Source organism: Salvelinus namaycush, chromosome 10, assembly GCF_016432855.1.
Source record: "Salvelinus namaycush isolate Seneca chromosome 10, SaNama_1.0, whole genome shotgun sequence".
Taxonomy (NCBI): domain Eukaryota; kingdom Metazoa; phylum Chordata; class Actinopteri; order Salmoniformes; family Salmonidae; genus Salvelinus; species Salvelinus namaycush.
Genome location: NC_052316.1, coordinates 20,495,938 through 20,505,425, shown reverse-complemented (window position 1 = coordinate 20,505,425; position 9,488 = coordinate 20,495,938). Strand labels below are relative to the sequence as shown.

General features: G+C 41.1%; 2 non-coding genes across 2 annotated transcripts; both read right to left on the bottom strand.

Annotated features, from left to right (window-relative positions):
* Positions 1 to 1,068: 1,068 nt before the first annotated feature.
* Positions 1,069 to 1,139, bottom strand: trnag-gcc. The gene has a single exon. It is a non-coding gene; the product is annotated as a tRNA-Gly (tRNA).
* Positions 1,140 to 7,346: 6,207 nt separating this feature from the next.
* On the bottom strand, positions 7,347 to 7,418 carry trnad-guc. Its single transcript has one exon. It is a non-coding gene; the product is annotated as a tRNA-Asp (tRNA).
* Positions 7,419 to 9,488: the final 2,070 nt, after the last annotated feature.

Below are 9,488 nucleotides of genomic sequence, written 5' to 3'. Positions count from 1 at the left end.
GACTCCCGGTAGACATGGTCTCCAATCGGGGTTCTCGTCTCAGTTCTGGAAGGCATTCTGCACCCTTATTGGGTCATCGGCCAGTCTGTCATCCGGATTCCATCCCCAAACTATCGGTCAATCCGAGCAAGCTTTTTTTTTTCACCGCAGACACCCCGGTCAGCCAGGCATGCGCCCAGGTGTAAGAGCCATGTGGAGGGGGGGGGGGGGGGGGGGGGGGGGGGGGTACTGTCACGTCCTGATCTGTTTCACCTGTTCCTGGGATTGTTTCCACCCCCTCCAGGTGTCGCTTATTTTCCCCAGTGTATTTATCCGTGTTTCCTGTCTCTCTGTGCCAGTTCGTTTGTATGTTTAGTCAAGTCAACCAGCGTGTTTTTCCCATGCTCCTTTTTGCTATTCTCCTTATTTCTAGTCCGCCCGGTTTTGACCCTTGCCTGTTTCTGGACTCTGTACCCGCCTGCTTTGACCATGAGCCTGTCTGCCACTCTGTACCTTCTGGACTCTGATATGGTTTTGACCTTTTTTGCCTGTCCACAACCATTCTCTTGCCTACCCCTTTGGATTATTAAACATTGCAAGACTCCAACCATCTGCCTCCTGTGTCTGCATCTGGGTCTCGCCTTGTGCCCTGATAGGTACAGCTTGAATGTGACGGGTTGTAATTATAAACGGCGGTACAGTGCCTTCAGAAAGTATTCACACCACATTGACTTTGTCTACATTCTGTTGTGTTTCAGCTAGTTTTATCTTGTTCTTGATACCATGTCTTGTTTTGAGGTGTTTTAACTGATGTCACGTCAATGTTAATATGGCAAAAAATTCACTAGCTAGCTAACCAACAACTGTAACAATATATTTGAGAGACAACAAGTACTCATTATGCATATTTATTTATGTTTTCAATAAACATTGGAGACAAAATATTATTATTTATTATACCTTTATTTCAACAAGTAACACAGATTGAGACCAAGGTCTCTTTTACAGCTGGGCCCTGCGTATACATGTTTAACAACCAACCCTTCTATGAACCAAAATAACATAGGTGACCGAAGTAAAATTTACTAATGCATTGGCCGGGAATCGAACCCGGGCCTCCCGCGTGGCAGGCGAGAATTCTACCACTGAACCACCAATGCTTTTCTCTGCATTCAAATCTAGATCTATAAATAGAGCTATACAGTTCTTTTTGGCAAGAATACATGAAATATGGCACTCATCATTTGCATCTCAATTGGCCAGCTGGAGAAAGATTAGAAATCAATAAATATATCAATAGTATGACCACCAGATAGCGCTCTAGCTCGGATAAATAGCCTAAACCTGGGAGGCCAAAATAACTTCTCCACAAAACTGTTGCCACCACATCCATGACGTGCAGATTGCGCTGCAGAGATTAATGCAGTTTTCCAATCATGCAATTTCGGGAAGAAAATATCTCCATAAAATGCTCATTCCAAACAAAACAACAGATAGATACACTTGCGATTAGCCCCAGTCACTTTGGTTTAAATAAAATAACCTAATTATCGTTTTTGAATGTGATGGGTTGTAATTATACACTGAAGTACAGAGCCTTCAGAAAGTATTCACACCCAATTGACTGCATTCTGTTGTGTTACAGCCATGGCGTGAAAGTAAACTCATATGGTCCAATATGGTGTCCCGCGAAATAAATAGTGGGGGTATGCCGTACCGGTAAAACATGAGCCTATCACAATAATTAAAACTAAAATGTCAAGAAAACTGTAGGCTATTACACCGCTTGTTATCATCACAGCATGTCAGGCATGAAAAATGAACGAATGGACTTGAAAACTGGTGGAAACTATGCTCAAAAAGTGATGTGGTTAGATGAAAACACTGCAATTTTGCAAAGGCAGAGATAAGCAGACAACAGTGGACGCATAAATACTGGCCTAATGACAATGCGAAATGTCATTACACTTTTTGGTGTATTGTGTAACAGATGTCTCTTTTAGAGGTCAACCGATTAATTAGAGCCTAATAATCGGCATAATCGGCATTTTTGGACGCCGATTATGGCCGATTACATTGCATTCCACGAGGAAACTGCGTGGCAGGCTGACCACCTGTTACACGAGTGCAGCAAGGTGCCAAGGTAAGTTGCTAGCTAGCATTAAACTTAACTTATAAAAAACAATCAATCTTCACATCATCACTACACATGGTTGATGATATTACTAGGTTAACTAGCTTGTCCTGCATGCATAAAATCAATGCGGTGCCCGTTCATTTATCATCGAATCACAGCCTACTTAGCCAAACTGGGGATGATTTAACAAAAGCGCATTCGTGAAAAAAGCACAATCGTTGCACGAATGTACCTAACCATAAACATCAATGCCTTTCTTAAAATCAATACACAGAAGTATATATTTTAAACCTGCATATTTAGCGGGCAATATTAACTAGGGAAATTGTGTCACTTCTCTTGTGTTCATTGCACGCAGTCAGGGTATATGCAACAGTTTGGGCCGCCTGGCTCGTTGCGAATTTATTTGTCTGAATTTTACATAATAATGACATAATATTGAAGGTTGTGCAATATAACAATATTTAGACTTAGGGTTGTCGCCCGTTCGATAAAATACGGAACGTTTCCGTATTTCACTGAAAGAATAAACGTTTTGTTTTCGAAATGATAGCTTGCGCGTTTGACCATATTAATGACAAACGGCTCGTATCTCTGTGTTTATTATATTATAATTAAGTCTATGATTTGATAGAGCAGTCTGACTGAGCGGTGGTAGGTGGCAGCAGGCTCGTAAGCATTAATTCAAACTTTACTGCATTTGCCCCACAGCGCTGTTTATGACTTCAAGCCTATCAACTCCTGAGATTAGGCTGGCAATACTAGAGTGCCTATTAGAACATCCAATAGTCAAAGGTTTATGAAATGCAAATAGTATAGAGAGAAATAGTCGATGCGTCATAATTCCTATAATAACTACAACCTATAACTTCTTAACTGGGAATATTGAACCACCAGCTTTCATATGTTCTCATGTTCCGAGCATGGAACTTAAACGTTAGCTTTTTTACATGGCACATATTGCACTTTTACTTTCTTCTCCAACACTCTGTTTTTGCATTATTTAAACCAAATTGAGCATGTTTCATTATTTATCTGCAGAATTTCAGCACTGTTAAGCACTGATTAAGTCATCATTATAGGATAAGGCGCATTTAATTCATTATTTCCCTTTATATTCAATTGTTGTGTCCATGTATGACATTTTATTTTTACAAGGAATATCATGTATGGAACTATACAGTGCATTCGGAAAATATTCAGACCCCTCGACTTTTTCCAACTTGTGACGTTACAGCCTTATTCTAAAATAGATTTTTTTTAAATTATAATTTGCTCATCATCTACACAAAATACCTAATACAAAGTGAAAACATGTTTTTAGACATTTTTGCAAATGTATACAGTATGTATGTATGGAGCATTATGTATTTACAGTTTTATTCACAGGTTTTCAGGTACTGGTGACAAATAATGCATTCCGATTATTGCAAAGATTGTAATGGACACCTATGATGTGTGTAAAATACTTTTTTGAAGGTTGAACTGATTATAATGAGCTAATGCGCAGCTATTTGCCAGCTATGTGTGGCGCCATGTTTGTTGACATTATACAATGCATTCTGGTTGTCACGTAAACGTCTGTCAGATCAAAGACGTTATAATGAGATGAAGGAATGGTTCACTCATCTTTCGGGTAAACCTCCGGAAGTGAATGAAGGGAAGTGAATGATCGTAGACGACACACCCCCTTCAACATGCATACTGCAAACAGACCAAAATCATCTTGTCTCCTCTTTTATCTTTGGTTGACTCAAAAAACAAACATGGCTGCGAGCACAAACTACCCATCACAGGATTACTTTCGATACCTAGAAAGTGTTTACCTTATTTCGATCAATGTTGAGCTCACCCGTGATGTGATGATTTATAAATAGTAATTGCTATTAGCTAATTCATATTGTGGTTTCTGTCACCCGAGAGTTATCTAAATATGACCGCTTGTGTTACGTATAGTTAGCGGTAGGAATAATGTAGCTTACATTTTCCGTTTTGGATGATTGTGTATGCTGTTGCTACTAATGTGAATGTCTGAACATTGCATTAAAAAATAAACTTGTATTATTCAGGACATAACTTTGTAAGGACTGTGTTTGTTCAAAAAGTTTCTGTGTAAAAACAGTGTGACTGTTGCGTCAATCGAAACTGGACTCTCTAAAATATTATTATAATCAAACCTGTTTTCGCTTTGTCATTATGGGGTAATGTGTGTAGATTGATGAGGATTTTTTGTTGTTGTTTTAATCCATTTTAGAATAAGGCTGTAACATAACAAAATGTGGAAAACGGGAAGGGGTCTGAATACTTTTCCGAATGCACCGTATATCACGTTGTACAAGATATTTAACACCTGTGTTTTAATGAGACAAGCTCACAGGTCTGTCCCCTCTATCCTATCAAGGGACCCAGACTCTGTCATTCTTATTCAGACTCCTCACACCTGTTTCTAGTGCCACAGTGCACAAAATTATTCTCGAAATGTCCTATCTTTTTAACGCTCTCACATATGCACACGTAAAACTCTATGTATTGACAATCAGATATGTGCTTTCATGGATATAAACAATGATTTTGGGGGTTCTTATCAAAATTTCAGAAAAGGGCCTATTTAATTACATTAAATGGTATGTAGTTGCCTCTTAATTCCACTAGACTGCAGTAATGAGCAACAATTAACCCTGGAGTCTATTTTAATCCAGTTGGTATTTAGAGTTTTGAAATTGCAAATAAGTAGGAGTGACACAGACACTGCATTAAAATGAGAGGCAGTCAGACTTCTGTATCACTATGCTTTTTTATGGTTATATTGCATTTTACCCACACACCCACTTGCCGTCAAATCCTTGCTTCCTCCGTACTTGTTTCCTCCATTCCTCGCCCCTTTCACAGCACATGACTCTGCCATGCCTCCTTGCCCGTCCAACATTTCCTCATCTCCCACCTCTTCTAATGTGACTATCCCCGATGCTCCTTTTTCCACTGCCCCGCCTACAAAGTTTCTCCCTGCAGGCGGTCACTGAGTCCGAGGTGCTAAAGGAGCTCCATAAACTTGACCCCAAAAAAACATCTCTTTCAGATGGTTTAGACCCTTTCTTCTTTAGGGTTGCTGCCTCCATCATCGCCAAGCATATCTCTGACCTTTTTAACCTGTCTCTCCTCTCTGGGGAGGTTCCCATTGCTTGGAAGGCAGCCATGTGCGTCCTTTATTATAAAAAGGGAAATCAATTTGATCCTAACTGTTATAGACCAATTTCTATTTTGCCCTGTTTATCAAAAACTTGTCAATAATCAACTAACTTCTTCTTTAAGAGGCTCCTCTGTCCTCCACTCGTTACCTGTATTAATGGCACCTGTTTGAACTTGTTATCAGTATAAAAGACACCTGTCCACAACCTCAAACAGTCACACTCCAAACTCCACTATGGCCAAGACCAAAGAGCTGTCAAAGGACACCAGAAACAAAATTGTAGACCTGCACCAGGCTGGGAAGACTGAATCTGCAATAGGTAAGCAGCTTGGTTTGAAGAAATCAACTGTGGGAGCAATTATTAGGAAATGGAAGACATACAAGACCACTGATAATCTCCCTCGATCTGGGGCTCCACGTAAGATCTCACCCCGTGGGGTCAAAATGATCACAAGAACGGTGAGCAAAAATCCCAGAACCACACGGGGGGACCTAGTGAATGACCTGCAGAGAGCTGGGACCAAAGTAACAAAGCCTACCATCAGTAACACACTACGCCGCCAGGGACTCAAATCCTGCAGTGCCAGACGTGTCCCCCTGCTTAAGCCAGTACATGTCCAGGCCCGTCTGAAGTTTGCTAGAGAGCATTTGGATGACCCAGAAGAAGATTGGGAGAATGTCATATGGTCAGATGAAACCAAAATATAACTTTTTGGTAAAAACTCAACTCGTCGTGTTTGGAGGACAAAGAATGCTGAGTTGCATCCAAAGAACACCATACCTACTGTGAAGCATGGGGGTGGAAACATCATGCTTTGGGGCTGTTTTTCTGCAAAGGGACCAGGACGACTGATCCGTGTAAAGGAAAGAATGAATGGGGCCATGTATCGTGAGATTTTGAGTGAAAACCTCCTTCCATCAGCAAGGGCATTGAAGATGAAACGTGGCTGGGTCTTTCAGCATGACAATGATCCCAAACACACCGCCCGGGCAACGAAGGAGTGGCTTCGTAAGAAGCATTTCAAGGTCCTGGAGTGGCCTAGCCAGTCTCCAGATCTCAACCCCATAGAAAATCTTTGGAGGGAGTTGAAAGTCCGTGTTGCCCAGCAACAGCCCCAAAACATCACTGCTCTAGAGGAGATCTGCATGGAGGAATGGGCCAAAATACCAGCAACAGTGTGTGAAAACCTTGTGAAGACTTACAGAAAACGTTTGACCTCTGTCATTGCCAACAAAGGGTATATAACAAAGTATTGAGATAAACTTTTGTTATTGACCAAATACTTATTTTCCACCATAATTTGCAAATAAATTCATTATAAATCCTACAATGTGATTTTCTGGATTTTTTTTCCTCATTTTGTCTGTCATAGTTGAAATGTACCTATGATGAAAATTACAGGCCTCTCTCATCTTTTTAAGTGGGAGAACTTGCACAATTGGTGGCTGACTAAATACTTTTTTGCCCCACTGTATATACACACACACGTTTGTTAATTTTTTGTAACCTTTTTTAAAAATAGGGAGTCAGCATTAAGACCAGGGTCTTTTTCGCAAGGGAGCCCTGCACATACAATTCATACACAAAATCAAATACAAACAAAAATAAAGCACAACAATCAAGAAAAACAGAAACATTCCCCTGCAAATAGTTCCCCAATCAATATTTTAAAATTGCCCGAGCGGCATCAAAGCGTCCACTTGCAGTGTATTTTGCAGTTGGTTCCAGAAATGAGGTGCATTAAAACTAAAAGCGGATTTACCTAATTCAGCGGAGACCCAACACTGTGAGTGGGTTTGGTATCTCATGTTTTTTTATACTTTAACAACAAAGTTAAGTAAGTTGTAAGCTTGTGTAGTATATAATGCATGTATACTGTTCTCCTTATAGCCAATCATGATGTTTAATGATCATATTCTACATTATTCTACAACCAATTACTGATGCGCATAATGAACACAAATGTTCATCCAAGAAAAATGGTGAGGTTTCAGGTATATCGATTACAAATCAACATTGAAAAACGTTAAAAAAAAAGTTTTCTCCCCGTCGGGGAATTGAACCCCGGTCTCCCGCGTGACAGGCGGGGATACTGACCACTATACTAACGAGGACTACATGTACAAAAACACAATTGTTTTTATAAACCTGCTCACTTAATTATCGTTTTGTAATTTGTATTTACCTTTATTTGGGCTTTTCAGTTAAGAACAAATACTTATTTACAATGACGGCCTGCACCGGTCAAACCCGGACGACGCTGGGCCAATTGTGCGCCACCCTATGGGACTCCCAATCACGACCCGTTGTGATACAGCCTGGATGTGATGGGTTGTAATTATAAACGGAGGTACAGTGCTGTTAGGATTTATGTTTATGCACTATAGCCTGCTACCATATTGTATGAAGATGAATATTGTTTTGTTACACACACACACACAAACAATACAGATGTATGTGTGTAAAGACTGACCAACATAGAGTGACAGGCCATAAAAGCTGTGGTCAATCTGGAGAGGGGAGGGGTGTTAGGGCAAAGCTGTGGTCAATCTGGGCCAACCAGGGGGGTTAGGGCACTGGACAATACCAAATAAGGGACTGTTTGAGTGTAGAATCGGGGGAGACACAAGACGGATCTAATCTACGCAACGACCAGATGCGGACATCTGAGAGAAGAGGACCAGTCTGAGTACCGGCGATAGGCTGAGTAAAGTTTAAACCACGCTCAGCCTCTACTGTGATAGGCCAACAGATGCGTTGGAACTACGTCATCACGGTATAAGAACAGCTGTTTACGTACTTCCTGCCAGTTCCCTGTTTTACCCTGCGCGGTGATACAGCGAACCCGTATATACGAGAATTGCATTTGTAATTTATTGTTTGCGTTAATTAAACATAATTAAAGAAAGTTAGCAGACCTTGCTTTTTATTTATCCTGATACCGGATTTGTTACACGCAAATTGCTCACAGTGCCTTCAGAAAGTATTCACACCACATTGACTTTTTCTACATTCTGTTGTGTTACAGCCAGGGGTGTGTCACGCCCTGGCCTTAGTTATCTTTGTTTTCTTTATTATTTTATTTAGGTCAGGGTGTGACATGGGGGATGTTTGTGTGTTTTTGTCTAGTCTAGGGTGTTTGTATTGTATAGGGGGTTTTGTAGAGTTCATGGGGTTGTGTTCAGTGTAGGTGTTTATGTAAGTCTATGGTTGCCTGGATTGGTTCTCAATCAGAGACAGCTGTCTATCGTTGTCTCTGATTGGGAGCCATATTTAAGGCAGCCATAGGCATTAGGTAGGTTGTGGGTAATTGTCTATGTGTAGTGTTTAGTGTCAGCACTATTTGTTTATATAGCTTCACGTTCGTCGGTTTATTTGTTTTTGTTAGTTTGTAAAAGTGTTTGTTTCATCTTCATTATAAAGAGAAGATGTATCATTATCACGCTGCGCTTTGGTCCTCTCTTTCACCTAAAGATGATCGTGACAGGGTGAATGTAAGCTCATACAGTCCAGTATGGTGTCCCGCAAAATAAATAGTGGGGGTATGCAGTACCAGTAAAACATGAGCCTATCACAATAATTAAAACTAAATGTCAAGAAAACTGTAGGCTATTACATCACTTTATCATTACCGCATGTCAGGCATGAAAAATTAGCGAATGGATTGAAAACGGGTGGAACCTAAGCTCCAAAATGTGATGTGGTTAGACGAAAACACTGAGATGAGTGGCCAACACAGAGGCACGCAGACAACAGTGGTGCCCCATCTGCTCCTGCTACGCCCTCTGGTGTTCATCCGGTGTCTTCTTGACCTGCAGTTACTCCCCCTGTACACTCTCTCGCTCCCTCTGTGCGATTGTGTGGTTGGAGACAGGTGTGCTGGAGTCAGAGCAGATCCCTACCAGCTGCTACTCGTTCCATAATCAAGACCTCTCCAAATACTCAGTCCTGCCACTTCCACCCTGCCAGATTGTAATCTCTGCTCATTTACCGCTCTGTCGCTGGCTCCTGTCTCCCGGTCCACATCTCACCACCCAACTAACTTGCTCTGGATTTTACTCACCACCACTACCTTGGATTCTCCTCAGGACTTGTTTACCCTGTTCTACTCAGCTAACTCAACCTCAGTCTCCACATCTGTTTTTTCTGCAACTCATCCAAGCTTCCCCGGATCTGCACTCCAC